This window comes from Hemicordylus capensis, chromosome 7 (assembly GCF_027244095.1).
Source record: "Hemicordylus capensis ecotype Gifberg chromosome 7, rHemCap1.1.pri, whole genome shotgun sequence".
NCBI classification, from domain to species: Eukaryota; Metazoa; Chordata; class Lepidosauria; order Squamata; family Cordylidae; genus Hemicordylus; species Hemicordylus capensis.
In genome coordinates, this window is record NC_069663.1 from 14,596,456 (window position 1) to 14,615,121 (window position 18,666).

General features: G+C 51.9%; 1 long non-coding RNA gene across 2 annotated transcripts; it reads right to left on the bottom strand.

Moving 5' to 3' along the window:
* Window positions 1–227: 227 nt before the first annotated feature.
* Window positions 228–12,643, bottom strand: LOC128332993 (uncharacterized). Of its 2 annotated transcripts, XR_008310824.1 has the most exons (7): window positions 11,195–12,643; window positions 10,937–11,024; window positions 9,961–10,177; window positions 7,077–9,796; window positions 4,196–6,912; window positions 1,787–4,031; window positions 228–1,497 (listed from the first exon to the last, which is right to left on the bottom strand). It is a non-coding gene; the product is annotated as an uncharacterized LOC128332993 (long non-coding RNA). The 2 variants fall into 2 exon arrangements; XR_008310823.1 differs by having other exon boundaries at window positions 10,937–12,642.
* Between the last annotated feature and the right edge of the window lie 6,023 nt (window positions 12,644–18,666).

An 18,666-nucleotide genomic window follows, 5' to 3' on the forward strand; every position in this document is an offset into this window, starting at 1 on the left:
TTCCTAACAGTCTGCAATTCATCCCATCAGTGGCCATTTTTCAAAATGTCCTTTGTTTCCAAGAAAGTGTCTCTCACTCCAGACCCTCTTTGCCTTTATTTCATGAGCATCTGTTCTTCATGAAGCAGGATCTCGGCCTCAGTTTCTCTAGCAAGAGCTGCACCAACTCTAGCCCGGGACAACAGTACTTTTGAATGCCACAACTCTTCCAACAAACTATGGCAATCTTTGATTCTAGCAGACAATACTGACAGCTTTTTATTTAGCATATTTGGTTAGGACCACCCAAAACTCATGTCTCTGGGCCATTTACAAAAAACACACAGATTAAAACAACTTGAAATAAGAATCAGTTCTGGGTGCTTGACAGAAATACCATCTTCAGCATCCTATAAGCCTGTCAGTAAACAAAGCTACATAAAGACAATATTGATCTTTATTTCTACATCAAATCGCCCAAGCACCCATCTTTGCATCAAAGGGGGAATAGTCTGTAAGATCTTAGTAGGAAGAGACCCGGAGCCACGGAAGAGCTACATGAGGGACTGGTGGATGTGTTCTGGCCTTTCAGACTTTCAGTAGCAAAGTGCTTTTTCTCACCATTCCCATATGCTGCTTTGAATATTATTTTAATACACTAGTTGGTCTAGAATATCTAATCTACTTTGAAAATGCTTCATTTTATTTCCTATTAGCCTTCCTAATTAAGTTAATAGATCTGTATTTCTTATATTATACTATACTTGTTTAATCTTTTTAGATTTTATCCTAATCTTTTAGATGTTATCCTACTTATATTATACTACACTTGTTTATTCTTTTTAGGTTTGATCCTATCCTTTTAGAGGTTATCCTATGCAACAGCTATTTTTGTTTTAGTTTTTAACGTATTTTAAGTTTGTATTTAAACAATATTGCAAGCAGCATACAGAAATAATGGGGGGCAGAGAAGCCATCTAGGATAAAACCCTGGACACACCCAAGGCCAGTGGCTCTCCAGTCATCTCAGTGGCTGCTCTGAGCAATCTGAAGCAGAGATATCAAGCCAGGAATGAAGAAAACCACACTCCAAGCACCTTGGGGATTTCTCAGAGCAGGAAGCAGCCGAGACACAGGGTCAGGCATGAAGACTGAACTGCCAGAAAACTGCCCCTCAAGCATGCCGCTCTTTCGAGACCCCCACCAGCTGACAGGCTAAGCAGCTTCACGGGGCTGTGCCAATATTTAGACGCCATCAAAAATTGAAGTCCTTTGGAGACAGTCACCATCTTGGGTTGAAAGAGGCTCACAGCAATGAGGGGATATTTCTATGTGATAGAATTGCTACTCAGTCATGAAGGAGGCAGTCAGGGGAGCCTGCCTGTTTCTTCTCTCCTGCTTCTTGTTATCCGGTTTTCTCCCACTTCTCCAGTTAGTCTTCAGGGCTCCTGTGGGGACTTTCTGATGTTCTTTCTCCTTGTTCCGCAGTTGTTCCTTCAGTCTTTCTCCTGTTCTCTTCTAAAACACGGAGAACCAAAAAGATTCAGAATCTTTATCCTCCTTATCCTTACCCACTTCTGTTCTTTTCTGCCTACCCGATGTGCCTAAGCCCAGATTTCCACACTTTATTGTTTTTTCTCCCCTTTGTCTTCTAAACAAAGATAAAAGTTTGATCTTTACTCTTTTCTCTCTTAAGAAGGATATGTTGAGGACAATCTATGTTCATCCAAGAGCCCAAGCCAAAGGGAATGAGACCACAAACCTTGAGGTTTCAGGACACATCTCCTTGTCTGATCAGTCCACTCACCGTGTGCTTTCAGCCAGCAGAGCGTGCTCAGTATACGACGCGGCTTGAAGAGGTCACAAATGCCGCACTTCTGCAGCCACACCACGCCAGGCCAAAGGTACCACTTCATCACCATTGAGAAAAAGAAGAGCAAAGTCAGGTAACCAGGATTGAAGTTCCCCCAGACATTTAAATGTAAAACAAAAAGAAAAAAAATTTAAATTCCAAAAAGGAAAAGTGATACCCAAAGCCCACTCTATGGCCACTAAGAAAGACAGTGCAAAGACGTAAAGAACTAGCTGGGTGACTCTGGGCCAGTCGCTTCTCTCTCAGCCTAAACTAGTTCACAGGGTTGTTGTGAGGAAAAAATCAAGTATACGGTACACCGCTTTGGGCTCCTCGGAAGAAGAGCGGGCAAGAAATGTAAAAATAATAAGAATAAAAAAGAGGCCACGCTCCCACAATTGTAGGGCTCCCCAGGGCCAAGACGTGAAGTCCAGCACAAGAAAGACACACCTCAGCTGAAATGGGGGCTGCTCCTTGTATGGCCCCTATGAGAACCACGCTCTCACTACTTTTATAGCTCCCTAGTGCGGAGACATAAAGTCCAGCACGAGAAACACGCTCCCCAGCCCAATCAGGGCTTCTCTAGTATACAGACACTTCCCACAGTTGTAGGACTCCCCAGTGCAAAGACATAAAGTCCAGCACAAGAAAGACACACCTCAGCAGAAATAGGGGCTGCTCCTATGAGGGCCACACTCTCACTATTTCTATGGCTCCCCAGCGCTAAGACATAAAGTCCAGCACGAGAAAGCCGCAGCCCAGTTCAAGAAAGGGCCACTGAGCGTATGGACACCGAGTCCATCCTGTTATTATGTCCACGCCCCTCCCCAACCAGAGGCTACTCAGGGCAGGGACATCCTAAGCCTCATGAAGCAGCCAGGCTCCAGGTCAATCAGCCTCTACTCCGGGAGACAGAGCAGAGAGAAAGCCAGCAAGGAGGCCCTCCAGCTGGTCGAAGCAGACTCTCCCCCGTCTTGCTTCTGTGAAGCTGCTTGAGAGCCAGTCTTCTCCGCCTCCTTCTTCCCTGTTCAGGTCTCCTTCTGTTGCTCCTTGCTTGCCGCTTCTCTTTCGCAGCCTGCGGCACTTCTTTCTTCTGCCCCTTCTCTCCCTTGCCTCCTAAGGCAAGAGATCAGCTTCTGCAGCTCTTGACTCGTTTCCCTCTTGAGAAGGCCTTCTGGAGGACCAGCGCTGCTCATGCAAGAGCCCAAGCCAAGGAGCATGAGCACACCAAGCGTCAGGCGTGTGCCTTCAGCCAGCAGAGGCGGCGGCTGCTGCTTGAAGAGGTCCGGGAGGCCACACTTCTCCCGTCCCGAGCTTCCTCCGTGGGCAGGGCGGAGTGGCCAGCTCAACACCACTCAGAGCGGGAAGGGCAAAGTCAGGCAGCAAGGCTTGGAGAGAGCCACCCCCGGGCCAAATGAGGGGCTTCTCAGAGCAAAGACGTGAAGCTCGTGGCGAGAGGAAGCAACACCCCCAGCCCTCACTGGGGCGGCTCAGTGCAGAGACGTAAGGCCTGGCAGCACAAAGCAACGCTCCCAGCCCCAGCCCGGGGCGGCTCAGCGCACATACCCGAAGGCTCGGCGCGAGGAAGCAACACCCCCAAGCTGAGCCCAGCCAGGGGCAGGCTCAGCGCACATGGCATCAAGCTCGGCGTGAGAAAGCTAACGCCCCCAGCCCCGACGAGGGGTGGCTCAGCGCACATACCTCTAAGGCTCGGCACGAGGAAGCAACACCCCCAGGCCAGCCTACCCAGGGGCAGCTCAGCGCACATACATAAAGCAGTGGCGCGAGAAAGCAATACCCCCAGTCCCATCCAGGGGCGGCTCAGCGCACATACTTCAGGTCCAGCAGGAGCAAGCCACCTCCCACCCAATTGCAAGGGACTCCGTGATGCAGAGAGATTCAGGGCGGCCCGAGAAGGCCGCACTCCCACCCCTTTCAGGGCTCCTTGGTGCAAAGACATGAAGTCCAGCACGAGGGATGCCACGCTGCAGGGCCATCAGCCCCACCCAGAGTGATCAGTGGCCGAGAGAGAGAAATGAAGCCGTCCGCCTGGTGGGAGCACAGCCTGCCCGTTTCTTCTGCCAAGCTCCTGGAGATCCGGTCTCCTCCTGCTTCTTTTCACGTCTCCTCTGGCGCCTTGCTGCTTGCTTCTCTGCCTCCTTCTGCCCCTCTTTCTTCTGTCCTTGCTCCCCATTGCCTTCTAAAGAAAGAAAAAGAGCTTGGTCAGTTTCCAGATCTTGACACTTTCCCCTCTTTAGAAGGACCCTGGAGTCCTGCCCATCCAAGAGCCCAAGCCAAGGAGAAGGGGACCTCAAAGCGCAAGGCTTCGGGCCGCCTCTCCCGGCCTGACCGGAGTCCACTCACCGTGTGCCTTCTTCAGCCAGCCAGCAGGGCCCGCTCCTCGGCACACCACGCTGCTTGAAGAGGTCATGGATGCCGCGCTTCCACCCTCCCCGGCTTTCTCCGTGGGCAGGGCACACCAAGCTGAAGACTAGGGACGGGGCACTTGGGAGATGCCAACTCATCACCACTCACAAGATAGATGAAGGGCGAAGTCACGCAGCGAGGAACGACAGGCACCCTGCAGAGAAATGAGCAGCCACGCAGCATACAGACACTCAGGCTCGCCTGGGAAGGCCATGCTCTCAGCGTTTTCGGGGCTCCCCAGTGCCAGGACGTGAAGTCCAGCAGGAGAAAGCCGCTCCTCAGCCAAATCGGGGCTCCCCAGTATACAGCCACTACGATGGCCATACTCTTACAATTGTGGGGCTCCCCAGTGCAAAGACGTGAAGTCCAGCACGTGAAACCGGCACCACAGCCAAATCAGGGGTTCCCTAGTTTACTAGGACCAGGGAGACTCGAGTCCAAATCCCCATCCAGCCATGATACTAGCTGGGTGACTCTGGGCCAGTCGCTTCTCTCTCAACCTAACCTACTTCACAGGGTTGTTGTGAGGAAAAAATCAAGTACGCGGTAGACCGCTTTGGGCTCCTCAGAAGAAGAGCGGGCAAGAAATGTAAAAATAATGAGGGGAAAAAAAAGAGGCCACGCTCCCACAATTGTAGGGCTCCCCAGTGCAAAGACCTGAAGTCCTGCACGAGAAGGACACACCTCAGCTGAAATGGGGGCTGCTCCTTGTACGGCCCCTACGAGAACCACGCTCTCACTACTTTTATGGCTCCCCACTGCAAAGACATAAAGTCCAGCACGAGAAAGCTGCTCCCCAGACCAATCAGGGCTTCTCTAGTATACAGACACTTCCCACAGTTGTAGGGCTGCCCAGTGCAAAGACATAAAGTCCAGCACGAGAAAGACACACCTCAGCCGAAAGAGGGGCTGCTCCTTGTACGGCCCCTTTGAGGGCCACACTCTCCCTATTTCTATGGCTCCCCAGTGCAAAGACATAAAGTCCAGCACGAGAAACACGCTCCGCAGACAAATCAGGGCTTCTCCAGTATACAGACACTTCCCACAGTTGTAGGGCTGCCCAGTGCAAAGACATAAAGTCCAGCACGAGAAAGACACACCTCAGCCGAAAGAGGGGCTGCTCCTTGTACGGCCCCTTTGAGAGCCACACTCTCCCTATTTCTATGGCTCCCCAGTGCAGAGACATGAAGTCCAGCATGAGAAAGCCGCAGCCCAGTTCAAGAAAGGGCCACTGAGCATATGGACACCGAGTCCATCCTGTTATGTCCACGCCCCTCCCCAACCAGAGGCTACTCAGGGCAGGGACATCCTAAGCCTCATGAAGCAGCCAGGCTCCAAGTCAATCAGCCTCTACTCCGGGAGACAGAACAGAGAGAAGGCCAGCAAGGAGGCCCTCCAGCTGGTCGAAGCGGACTCTCCCCCATCTTGCTTCTGTGAAGCTGCTTGAGAGCCTGTCTTCTCCGCCTCGTTCTTCGCTGTTCAGGTCTCCTCTTGTTGCTCCTTGCTTGCGGCTTCTCTTTCGCCAGCCTCCGACACTTCTTCCTTCGGCCCTTTCTCTCCCTTGCCTCCTAAGGCAAGAGATCAGCTTCTGCAGCTCTTGACTCGTTTCCCTCTTGAGAAGGCCTTCTGGAGGACCAGCGCTGCTCATGCAGGAGCCCAAGCCAAGGAGCATGAGCACACCAAGCGTCAGGCGTGTGCCTTCAGCCAGCAGAGGCGGCGGCTGCTGCTTGAAGAGGTCCGGGAGGCCACACTTCTCCCGTCCCGAGCTTCCTCCGTGGGCAGGGCGGAGTGGCCAGCTCAACACCACTCAGAGCGGGAAGGGCAAAGTCAGGCAGCAAGGCTTGGAGAGAGCCACCCCCGGGCCAAATGAGGGGCTTCTCAGAGCAAAGACGTGAAGCTCGTGGCGAGAGGAAGCAACACCCCCAGCCCTCACTGGGGCGGCTCAGTGCAGAGACGTAAGGCCTGGCAGCACAAAGCAACGCTCCCAGCCCCAGCCCGGGGCGGCTCAGCGCACATACCCGAAGGCTCGGCGCGAGAGGAAGCAACACCCCCAAGCTGAGCCCAGCCAGGGGCAGGCTCAGCGCACATGGCATCAAGCTCGGCGTGAGAAAGCTAACGCCCCCAGCCCCGACGAGGGGTGGCTCAGCGCACATACCTCTAAGGCTCGGCGCGAGGAAGCAACACCCCCAGGCCAGCCTACCCAGGGGCAGCTCAGCGCACATACATAAAACAGTGGCGCGAGAAAGCAATACCCCCAGTCCCATCCAGGGGCGGCTCAGCGCACATACTTCAGGTCCAGCAGGAGCAAGCCACCTCCCACCCAATTGCAAGGGACTCCGTGATGCAGAGAGATTCAGGGCGGCCCGAGAAGGCCGCACTCCCACCCCTTTCAGGGCTCCTTGGTGCAAAGACGTGAAGTCCAGCACGAGGGATGCCACGCTGCAGGGCCATCAGCCCCACCCAGAGTGATCAGTGGCCGAGAGAGAGAAATGAAGCCGTCCGCCTGGTGGGAGCACAGCCTGCCCGTTTCTTCTGCCAAGCTCCTGGAGAGCCGGTCTCCTCCTGCTTCTTTTCACGTCTCCTCTGGCGCCTTGCTGCTTGCTTCTCTGCCTCCTTCTGCCCCTCTTTCTTCTGTCCTTGCTCCCCATTGCCTTCTAAAGAAAGAAAAAGAGCTTGGTCAGTTTCCAGATCTTGACACTTTCTCCTCTTTAGAAGGACCCTGGAGCCCTGTCCATCCAAGAGCCCAAGCCAAGGAGAAGGAGACCTCAAAGCGCAAGGCTTCGGGCCGCCTCTCCCGGCCTGACCGGAGTCCACTCACCGTGTGCCTTCTTCAGCCAGCCAGCAGGGCCCGCTCCTCGGCACACCACGCTGCTTGAAGAGGTCATGGATGCCGCGCTTCCACCCTCCCCGGCTTTCTCCGTGGGCAGGGCACACCAAGCTGAAGACTAGGGACGGGGCACTTGGGAGATGCCAACTCATCACCACTCACAAGATAGATGAAGGGCGAAGTCACGCAGCGAGGAACGACAGGCACCCTGCAGAGAAATGAGCAGCCACGCAGCATACAGACACTCAGGCTCGCCTGGGAAGGCCATGCTCTCAGCATTTTCGGGGCTCCCCAGTGCCAGGACGTGAAGTCCAGCAGGAGAAAGCCACTCCTCAGCCAAATCGGAGCTCCCCAGTATACAGCCACTACGATGGCCATACTCTTACAATTGTGGGGCTCCCCAGTGCAAAGACGTGAAGTCCAGCACGTGAAACCGGCACCACAGCCAAATCAGGGGTTCCCTAGTTTACTAGGACCAGGGAGACTTGAGTCCAAATCCCCATTCAGCCATGATACTAGCTGGGTGACTCTGGGCCAGTCGCTTCTCTCTCAGCCTAACCTACTTCACAGGGTTGTTGTGAGGAAAAAATCAAGTACGCGGTAGACCGCTTTGGGCTCCTCAGAAGAAGAGCGGGCAAGAAATGTAAAAATAATGAGGGGAAAAAAAAGAGGCCACGCTCCCACAATTGTAGGGCTCCCCAGTGCAAAGACCTGAAGTCCTGCACGAGAAGGACACACCTCAGCTGAAATGGGGGCTGCTCCTTGTACGGCCCCTACGAGAACCACACTCTCACTACTTTTATGGCTCCCCACTGCAAAGACATAAAGTCCAGCACGAGAAAGCTGCTCCCCAGCCCAATCAGGGCTTCTCTAGTATACAGACACTTCCCACAGTTGTAGGGCTGCCCAGTGCAAAGACATAAAGTCCAGCACGAGAAAGACACACCTCAGCCGAAAGAGGGGCTGCTCCTTGTACGGCCCCTTTGAGGGCCACACTCTCCCTATTTCTATGGCTCCCCAGTGCAAAGACATAAAGTCCAGCACGAGAAACACGCTCCGCAGACAAATCAGGGCTTCTCCAGTATACAGACACTTCCCACAGTTGTAGGGCTGCCCAGTGCAAAGACATGAAGTCCAGCACGAGAAAGACACACCTCAGCTGAAATGGGGGCTGCTCCTTGTACGGCCACTACGAGGGCCACGCTCTCACTCTTTGTATGGCTCCCCAGTGCAGAGATGTGAAGTCCAGCACGAGAAAGCCGCAGCCCAGTTCAAGAAAGGGCCACTGAGCGTATGGACACCGAGTCCATCCTGTTATTATGTCCACGCCCCTCCCCAACCAGAGGCTACTCAGGGCAGGGACATCCTAAGCCTCATGAAGCAGCCAGGCTCCAGGTCAATCAGCCTCTACTCCGGGAGACAGAGCAGAGAGAAAGCCAGCAAGGAGGCGCTCCAGCTGGTCGAAGCGGACTCTCCCCCGTCTTGCTTCTGTGAAGCTGCTTGAGAGCCAGTCTTCTCCGCCTCCTTCTTCCCTGTTCAGGTCTCCTCCTGTTGCTCCTTGCTTGCGGCTTCTCTTTGGCCAGCCTGCGGCACTTCTTCCTTCGGCCCCTTCTCTCCCTTGCCTCCTAAGGCAAGAGATCAGCTTCTGCAGCTCTTGACTCGTTTCCCTCTTGAGAAGGCCTTCTGGAGGACCAGCGCTGCTCATGCAAGAGCCCAAGCCAAGGAGCATGAGCACACCAAGCGTCAGGCGTCTGCCTTCAGCCAGCAGAGGCTGCTGCTTGAAGAGGTCCGGGAGGCCACACTTCTCCCGTCCCGAGCTTCCTCCGTGGGCAGGGCGGAGTGGCCAGCTCAACACCACTCAGAGCGGGAAGGGCAAAGTCAGGCAGCAAGGCTTGGAGAGAGCCACCCCCGGGCCAAATGAGGGGCTTCTCAGAGCAAAGACGTGAAGCTCGTGGCGAGAGGAAGCAACACCCCCAGCCCTCACTGGGGCGGCTCAGTGCAGAGACGTAAGGCCTGGCAGCACAAAGCAACGCTCCCAGCCCCAGCCCGGGGCGGCTCAGCGCACATACCCGAAGGCTCGGCGCGAGGAAGCAACACCCCCAAGCTGAGCCCAGCCAGGGGCAGGCTCAGCGCACATGGCATCAAGCTCGGCGTGAGAAAGCTAACGCCCCCAGCCCCGACGAGGGGTGGCTCAGCGCACATACCTCTAAGGCTCGGCGCGAGGAAGCAACACCCCCAGGCCAGCCTACCCAGGGGCAGCTCAGCGCACATACATAAAGCAGTGGCGCGAGAAAGCAATACCCCCAGTCCCATCTAGGGGCGGCTCAGCGCACATACTTCAGGTCCAGCAGGAGCAAGCCACCTCCCACCCAATTGCAAGGGACTCCGTGATGCAGAGAGATTCAGGGCGGCCCGAGAAGGCCGCACTCCCACCCCTTTCAGGGCTCCTTGGTGCAAAGACGTGAAGTCCAGCATGAGGGATGCCACGCTGCAGGGCCATCAGCCCCACCCAGAGTGATCAGTGGCCGAGAGAGAGAGAGAGAGAAATGAAGCCGTCCGCCTGGTGGGAGCAGAGCCTGCCCGTCTCTTCTGCCAAGCTCCTGGAGAGCCGGTCTCCTCCTGCTTCTTTTCACGTCTCCTCTGGCGCCTTGCTGCTTGCTTCTCTTCCTCCTTCTGCCCCTCTTTCTTCTGTCCTTGCTCCCCATTGCCTTCTAAAGAAAGAAAAAGAGCTTGGTCAGTTTCCAGATCTTGACACTTTCCCCTCTTTAGAAGGACCCTGGAGCCCTGTCCTTCCAAGAGCCCAAGCCAAGGAGAAGGGGACCTCAAAGCGCAAGGTTTCGGGCCGCCTCTCCCGGCCTGACCGGAGTCCACTCACCGTGTGCCTTCTTCAGCCAGCCAGCAGGGCCCGCTCCTCGGCACACCACGCTGCTGGAAGAGGTCATGGATGCCGCGCTTCCACCCTCCCCGGCTTTCTCCGTGGGCAGGGCGCACCAAGCTGAAGACTAGGGACGGGGCACTTGGGAGATGCCGACTCATCACCACTCACAAGATAGATGAAGGGCGAAGTCACGCAGCGAGGAACGACAGGCACCCTGCAGAGAAATTAGCAGTCACGCAGCATACAGACACTCAGGCTCGCCTGGGAAGGCCATGCTCTCAGCATTTTCGGGGCTCCCCAGTGCCAGGACGTGAAGTCCAGCAGGAGAAAGCCGCTCCTCAGCCAAATCGGGGCTCCCCAGTATACAGCCACTACGATGGCCATACTCTTACAATTGTGGGGCTCCCCAGTGCAAAGACGTGAAGTCCAGCACGTGAAACCGGCACCACAGCCAAATCAGGGGTTCCCTAGTTTATTAGGACCAGGGAGACTCGAATCCAAATCCCCATCCAGCCATGATACTAGCTGGGTGACTCTGGGCCAGTCGCTTCTCTCTCAGCCTAACCTACTTCACAGGGTTGTTGTGAGGAAAAAATGAAGTATGCGGTACACCGCTTTGGGCTCCTCGGAAGAGCGGGCAAGAAATGTAAAAATAATAATAATAATAAAAAAAGAGGCCACATTCCCACAATTGTAGGGCTCCCCAGGGACAAGACATGAAGTCCTGCAGTAGATAGCCACACTCCAGCCCCGTTAGGGGCTTCTGCATGCATGGCTACTAAGGACATGTTCCCACATTTTCAGAGGTTCTTAAGTGCATGTACATTGAGTCCAGCACAAGCAAGCCAGGCTCCAGGAACTCAAGAATGATACATGGCAGAGAGGAAGTCAGCAATTAAGCCTTCCAGTTTGTGCAAGCAGAACCTGCCTGATTCTTCTTTCAAGCATCTTTAAAAACAATCCCTCCTCCTACCTCTTCCCTTTTGATTCCTCTTGTTTCTCCTTTCTACTTGTTTTTCTTCCTCCTTCTGTACTGCTTTGTTTTTTCTCCCCTTTTCCTCCTAAACAAAAGAAAAATCTTCATAAGTTTTCAGACCTTTACCCTTTACTTTCTTTTGGTTTATTGAAGACCATCTCTGTTCATCAAGGAGCCCAAGCCATGAATGAGACACTGAGTCCTGTTTGGACAAAGCAGTATATAACTGTCATAAATAAAGAAGGAGAACCAAACCTCAAATCTTAAGCCTTCAGGACTTGTTCCCTTGCCTCATCACCATGTCCCTTCAGCCAGCCAAGCCTGGTCAGCACACCACGCTGCTTGAAGAGGTCAAGGATGCTGCATTATTTCCACTATCCTTGCTTCCTCCACGGGCAGGGCAGACCAAGCTGATCATCTGTGCAAGTCAGATATGCCATCTCACCACTATTCAGAACATGAAAAGTAAGGTTACACAGAAAGGTTTGGACATCAACACCCACCAGCTAAATGAGGGGATTCTTAGAGCAAAAGTGTAACATCTAGGAGAAAGGCACACTGCCACTCAATGAGGCCATGTAGAACAATGAGATACAGTCTAGAATGAGAAAGCTATTCTCTAGCGAAATTAAGGGTTATTCAAAGCAAAAACATGGAGTCCATATAAGAAAGTCATGCTCTAGCTCCTTTGTGGGCTGCTCTGAGCAATACGTGTCAGGGCGTCCAATCTAGCTGTGAGGGGCTACAGCCAAGCCATCTTAGGGACTGCTTTGAGGAATAAATCCTATGCTTTCTGGGGTTTCAGGCTTTTATTATGGATACGCTTTTTCATTATTTCCATATGCTACTTTGAATATTATTTTAATACACTAGTTGTTCTAAAATACCTAACCTGCTTTTAGAATGCTTCACACTTTTTTAACTTTCCCTGTTATATTAATGACCTATATTCCCTTTATTATACTGCACTAGCTCACTGTTTTTTAGATTTTATCCTATTCAAGATTTTATTCTCTGCTTATTTGATTTTATCCTATTTAAAGCCTATTTTAATTTTACTTTTTACAAATATTATAAGTTTGTATTTAAACAATATTCCAAGCAGCATATAGAGATAATGGGAGTGGAAAGCCATCCATAATAAAACCCTGGAAACACCCAAGGCCAGCCACAGAATTGCTATTAAAGATGTAAAGGCTCTTTTAGGGAGCCACCACCGTCCAGACAAAGGAGCCTCCTCACGGGGTTGGGGGTACATTTACAGGCTACCACGTTGCCACTGAAGCACCAAGGTGCTCTTTTGAGGCAGCCCCTATTTCCCAGGGGAAGTCGCCTCTCAGAGCTGTGTGGGGAGCTCTAGAGATCCTCACAACCATCCCCCTTCCAGCATGCGCGACTCTCGTGGGGCTCCTTGCTCGTTCTCTCAGGGCTGCTTCGCGAGCCTGAAACGAGAGTGAGAACAAGAAAACAAGCCACTGAGTCTGGTGAGGCACAATACATTGCAACGGAGGAGCCTTGAGCTGGTGCCCCGCCTTGGCTTTCCACCCCTGGCGGCGTCCCTGCTCGCGCCCCGAGGCGACGCTGAGGCCCTCTCCCCCGACCCTCCCTCCCCTTCAGGCGCCTAAATTCAAAATGCGAGGAGACAAGCAGAAATTGTCCAGTTGCCTGGGCGGAGCCAATCAACGGCGAGCAAACAGGCTCGTGCTGTCTAGTCCCGGAGTGGCGTAACCAGCATCCAGCCAATCAACGACCGCGACCAAAGTTTGCGCGCGGAGACTTGACAGAGCCGTCAAAGAAAAAAGAGGGCTGCTGAGGGAAAATGGGTGGGGGGAGGGGAATGCCCGACCCTAATGGCCTTTCCCGCCTTTCCCGCCCCCCTCCCCGACACAAACTGAACCAAGTTCCCCCTCTTTCAAACTGCAATTCTCAGGCCATGACTGGCCCGCCTGAGACAAAAAGCGACTCCAGGACTTGATGCCCCATAGAAAGGAAACTAGGGTGCCTCGTTCCCTAGCTAGGAGCAGCACCAGGCTTCTGCCCAATCTGACAGAAACTGATCCTGGGGATTATGCTCCCTCCAATATTTCTCCACAATGTCCATTCAGATCTCCAAGCTCCCTAGTTAGGAAACAGACACCAGAGTTGCCAATTTTTAATGACAAGAATTGATCCTGGAGATGTCATTTCCTCCAATATTTCTCCACAGTATCCATTCAGTTCCCTCCAAGCCCCCTACCTACAAGGCACACACCAGAGTTAGCCACTCTTTCTGACATTAATCATTCCTGGAGATGTTATTTCCGCCAATATTTCTCAAAAATATCCATTCAAATCTCCAAGCTCCCTAGTTAGGAAGCACACACCAGAGTTAGCAACTCTTTCTGACAGGAATCGTTCCTGGAGATGTTGTTATTCTTTTATTATTATTATTATTTGAAATATTTATACCCCGCGGCTACAGTGCAATACTGCTCAGGGTGCCTATTTCCTCCAATATTTCTCCACAGTATCCATTCATTTCTCTCCAAGCTCCCCTGCCTACAAGGCACACACCAGAGTTAGCAACTCTTTCTGATAAGGAATCGTTCCTGGAGTTATTATTTTCTACAATATTTCTCCACAGTACCCATTCTTAGAGACCCCAGTTTGGAGTGGGCAACCCTACAGCAGCCTGACTGGAAGGATTTGGGGGCAGCTGAGGAGAAAAAGAGCTCCCACAGATACTGGCGGGCTCTTTTGCCCAATCTACCCACTCCACAAGGGAACAGGGGGATCCCTGCATCTGAAGACATTTATTTTGATGTGTTTCGATAGTATATATTTTCCAAGGGTTGTTTTCACTCAACTGTCTGAGAGAGATGTGTTCTTGACACATTTATCTCAGGCAGTCAAGTGAAGAGATTCCTTGAAAAAGATGTGTCCTCGAAATTGGAATAAATATTGCTTCAGCAACAGCTCTTGTACTGTTTTTGAGGCCATCTCAGCTGATATTGATCCTCCATTCTCCCTCAGAAGAGGATGGCATCCGAGCATCATCATGGGTTGCCACAACCTCCCCGCATATCTGTCACGAAGAGATGCTTGAGCTGCCATTTCCACTGCTAAGAACTTCTGGAAGTTATCGGTTTATAATAAAAATGTGTTTATATCCCAGTTTTCTACACACAAGAATGCTCTCACAGCAATGTACAAAAAGTATGAGAAAATTGTTCCTTGCCCCAAAAGAGCTTACAGTGGGGCTTGGGGTGGCGGCGAGATGGAGACAGCAGCAATAGCCACTGAAGACATGCTATACTGGGCTGAAAAGGGACAAACACTTCCCCCTGCTTAATATCAGACTAGAGCACCACAACTTTAAAAACATGCCCCTTTGCCTGGTTTGTAGGCAGAACAGTTCCCCTTTTGCTCTCTGGGCTTTTCAAAAGATGTAACCAGACACAAAATGTGCAGTTTAAAACAAGCAAATGGAGTAGTTCTAAAAGAACATTTATATTATGTTAGATGGCGTAAAGAAGTGGCTGGTAAGAACGAGAAAAGTCAGGTTTTTGCCAGGCACCTCTCAAGCCCAGAACGAAATACAAGCTATATGGATGTATTTTATGTTGAAGGAAGGAAGAATGCTCAGAAGAATAATGCCAAAGAAATCCAAAACTGGAAATCAAGGAAGAAGAACACCTTCTGACTGCAAAAATGCCTTTGGCTGCCCCAGGATATGTTGCTCTATATTTCACAAAATTGCAGGGATGTGCCCTGTGCATCCCTCAGGAGCTGGTTCAATGCTAGTGCGATGCAAGAAGTGAACCAGGAATCAGACTGATTTGTATTATTGGGGAGGCGTGTGGGTCTTGTGGTAGCAAGCATACATCGCCCCTTCTGCTAAGCAGGGTCCACCTTGGTTTTCATTTGGATGGGGAACTACATGTGAGGGCTGCAAGATATGGGCTGTAGCTCCGTGCTAGAGTTTCTGCTTTGCATGCAGGTGTACCCAGGTTCACTCCCTGGTGGCATCTCCAGGTAGGGCTGGGAAAGACTCCTTCCTGAAACTTTTGAGAGCCGCTGCCAGTCAGTGTAGGCTGAACTAGATGGACTGATGGATGGTCTGATTCAGTATAAGGCAGCTTCCTCTGTTCTCATGCTTTATTATTGATTTTTATTCTGCTCTTCCTCCAAGGAGCTCAAAGCAGCATACATATTTTCTTCCCACCCCCTTTATCTTCACAACAACCCTGCGAGACAGATTAGGCTGTGAATAACTGACTTGTCTAAGGTCACCCAGGGAGCATCATAGCGAAATCAGATCTCCCTTGTTCCTCCAGCTGTTGACTGTAACACCCATCATCTCTGACTATTGGCCACTGTGGTTGCAGATGATGGGAGTTGTAGTCCAACAACAGCTGGAGGGCCCAAGTTTTGCAGCCCTGCTCTAACCACTATACCACATGCAGCCCTCGGGGATATATTTCTGGAAGTGCAAAGGCCTTTGGCAGGGGGCGAGAGAAGCGGAAATTGCCTCCCAATCCCTCTCTGTGTGCACTGGGCTGCAGAATAAGTCTTTGCCTCTGCAAGGGTGGAGCCCGTCTTCTGCCCACATCCTGCTGTGCAACATCTGCACCTCAAAGCTACAGCTGGATGCCTGTTCTGATAAACAGAGGCTCAACTTACAGTGTCCTCCTCTGGAGGTGGCGTATTGGGAGTGGCCCCAAGACCCAGAGCCAGGATTGGAGGCACCCCAGGCAAAGCATGAATTTGGTGCTCCCCCACCTCCTTCACCTGGATGGGCAAGCAATCCCCACTGCCCATCCTGGCTGGCTAGCTGGCTAGCTGGCTCTGATTGTGTGCAGACTCACCTGTGGCCAGCTGGCCAGCTGTGCTAATGGGGGTGATCCCCAGCTCCTGGCTGGCTGTGCAAATGGGGTGATCCCCATCTCCTGGCTGGCAGGCTGGCTGTTGGTGCCCCTCCCTGCTTGGTGCCCTAGGTGGCTGCCTATTTCACCAGTGGGCAGCAGTGTTCTCTATAACACAGGCTGCTCAATTCCACCCGGATTTACACGGATTTCAAATGTGCTGCCCAGATTGCCTGGATTTTGCTCTGGATCCGATGATGTGGGAGGGCAGAAAAGGAGGGGAAAGCATACAAATCTGTCAAATAAATTTTAAGAAATGCAAATTGGTTGCAACATATTTTGCATAATATACAAAATGTGCATAGTTTAATAACTAATGTGCAAAATTTGCATATTTTTTCATCTGTGTGCGGAATGCGTTTTGTTCTGGGTAGCAGGATCAAGACAGTGTGCACACAGGTATGTTCAGAGTGAGTCCTTCCTGATTTCACCTAAGCAGGATCTAAAATTGACTGAGCGGACATCAAACAGCTTGTGAGCACGCGCACAGGCACATGTCTTGGACACAGGCACTGGTGGTCAGGCTAGCTCTGTCAAGACCTGTGATACCTCCGCCCCCGCGGTGTTGGTGTGTAGATTCCTGCCTGGAATCAGCCTCTCCCTACCACCACCAGCCCCTGAAGTGTGGCTCCTGCCACAGCAGCAGCTTTCGGATCGAGCCACCCACAACGATACATACGCTCTGCTCAGCTGCAGACAGCGCTGGCTCTGGCTGGGCTGGTCTCCTCACTGGTTTCCTTTCCAGCACTGCAGAAGGAGCCAGGCAGAGTGTGCTATGGGGCCGGGTTGGATCATCTTAAAGCAGCGGCTATGGTGGGAGCCACACTTTGGGGTCCACAGCAGTAGGGACAGGGAGATTCCAGGCAGGCAGGCATCTCTGTGCTGCCAGGGTCCTGCAGCCCCACCTAGCCATGGGAGTCTGCAGGTGGGAGCAAGAGGGGGCAGTCTCTCTCCCCCCGCCAACCGATTGAGCCAGTTCCCACTGAATTCAGTGGGGCATACTCCCAGGGAGGGAGGAAAGCTGGTCTTGTGGTAGGAAGCATGACTTGTTCCCTTAGCTAAGCAGGGTCCACTCTGGTTGCATATGAATGGGAGACTACATGTGTGAGCACTGCAAGATATTTCCCTTAGGGGATGGGGCAGCTCTAGGAAGAGCATCTGAGGTTTCAAGTTCCCTCCCTGGCAGCATCTCCAAGATTGGGCTGAGAGAGACTCCTGCCTGAAACCTTGGAGAAGCTGCTGCCAGACTGTGTAGACCAGTGTTTCTCAAACTTTTTGGAGTCAAGGACCGCTAAATTCTTCGTGCAGAGTTTCAAGGACCGCTACATTCTTCATGCGCAGTTTCCCAGACCAGCAGTTAGTAAAGGGGTTTCAAGTCTGTCTATCTATCTATCTATCTATCTATCAGACTTCTATACTGCCCAAAACTTGCATCTCTGGGCAGTTTAGAATGAAAATAATATAAGCATTGAAATAATTAAATTTGGAATCTTTTGCAAACATGGAATATTAGGGGTTCTTAACCTTGGGTCCCTCAGTTAAACTCCCATAACCCCCAACAACAATGGCATTTGGCCATTATGGCTGGGGATTATGGGAGTAGAAGTCCACCAACATCTGGGTACCCAAGGTTGAGAACCCCTGAATTTAAAAGCCTGGGTGAACAAATTTGTCTCCAGTATGTCTGGAGTGGAGGTGCTTGTGATTACTCAATGGAGAGGGGATGTTGGGCCATTAGAAAAATTCAAAAGCTACATGGGGCCAATGAAAACAACATACAAGCAAGCCCCACTGATGCAAGAGGGAAACAGCGTTCCCTCTCAAGGCGCCTCAACCACAACAGGCAGCTGGGTTTCAATCAACCAACCTTTGGCTGCAAACAATGAGCATGCAAGAACCAGTAGCCCTTGAAGTGGCGCCCACTGCCATACTTTTTCCTCCATGCCCCTGCACCGCATACAGTTTGAAGCTGTAAAGATAGGGAATAAGATAGCTGTAGGAAGATCTCAGCAGCACGTGGAGGCAAGGCACAAGAAGGGTCCCATGCCTCTGTGATACTCTTCCTCTTCCATGCCATGTGCAAAATTGAGGAAGTGAGTGCCTTGATTTCAGTTGGGGGGGGTTGACTCCCAGTCAGGGACCGGCACTCAACCCTTCGGGGACCGGCAGCGGTCCAGGGACCGGTGGTTGAGAAACACTGGTGTAGACAATACAGAGCTAGATGGACCAATGGTTTGACTTGGTATATGGCTTCCTATGTTCATGTACTGGATTGCTGGCTTTGCCCACCCAGAAAATGTCCTGTGGATACCCATAAACCTAACCCTGCCCCTCCTAGGGTTGCCATATTCAAGCTTCCCAAATCCGGGTGGCCTAATTTGCGTATTGTGCAAATTATGTGGCAAATAATTTGCATTTTATTTATTTATTTATTTGACAGATTTATATACTTTCCCCTCCTTCTCTGCCCTCCCATGTCATCAGATCCAGAATAAAATCCAGGCAATCTGGGCAGCACATTTGAAATCCGTGTAAATGCGAGTGGAATTTAGCAGCCGAGTGGAGGAGCCAAAATCTGGGGGCTACCCTAAATTCTGGGGGACATGGCAACCCTAGCCCCTCCCCCGCAATGACCTGTGCCCCACACCCTGCTAGGGGTAGCCCTAAATTCAAGGGTGTTGATCTCACAGGTCAGGATCCAAAGAAATGCACAATATAGGTTTTGCAGGTCCCAGAGACTTCGGACCTTGTCTAACCTGGCAAACTAAAAAAAAAAAAGGAAAAGGACTCTCACATGTTTGGGATATAGCATTGTCTGTTTGG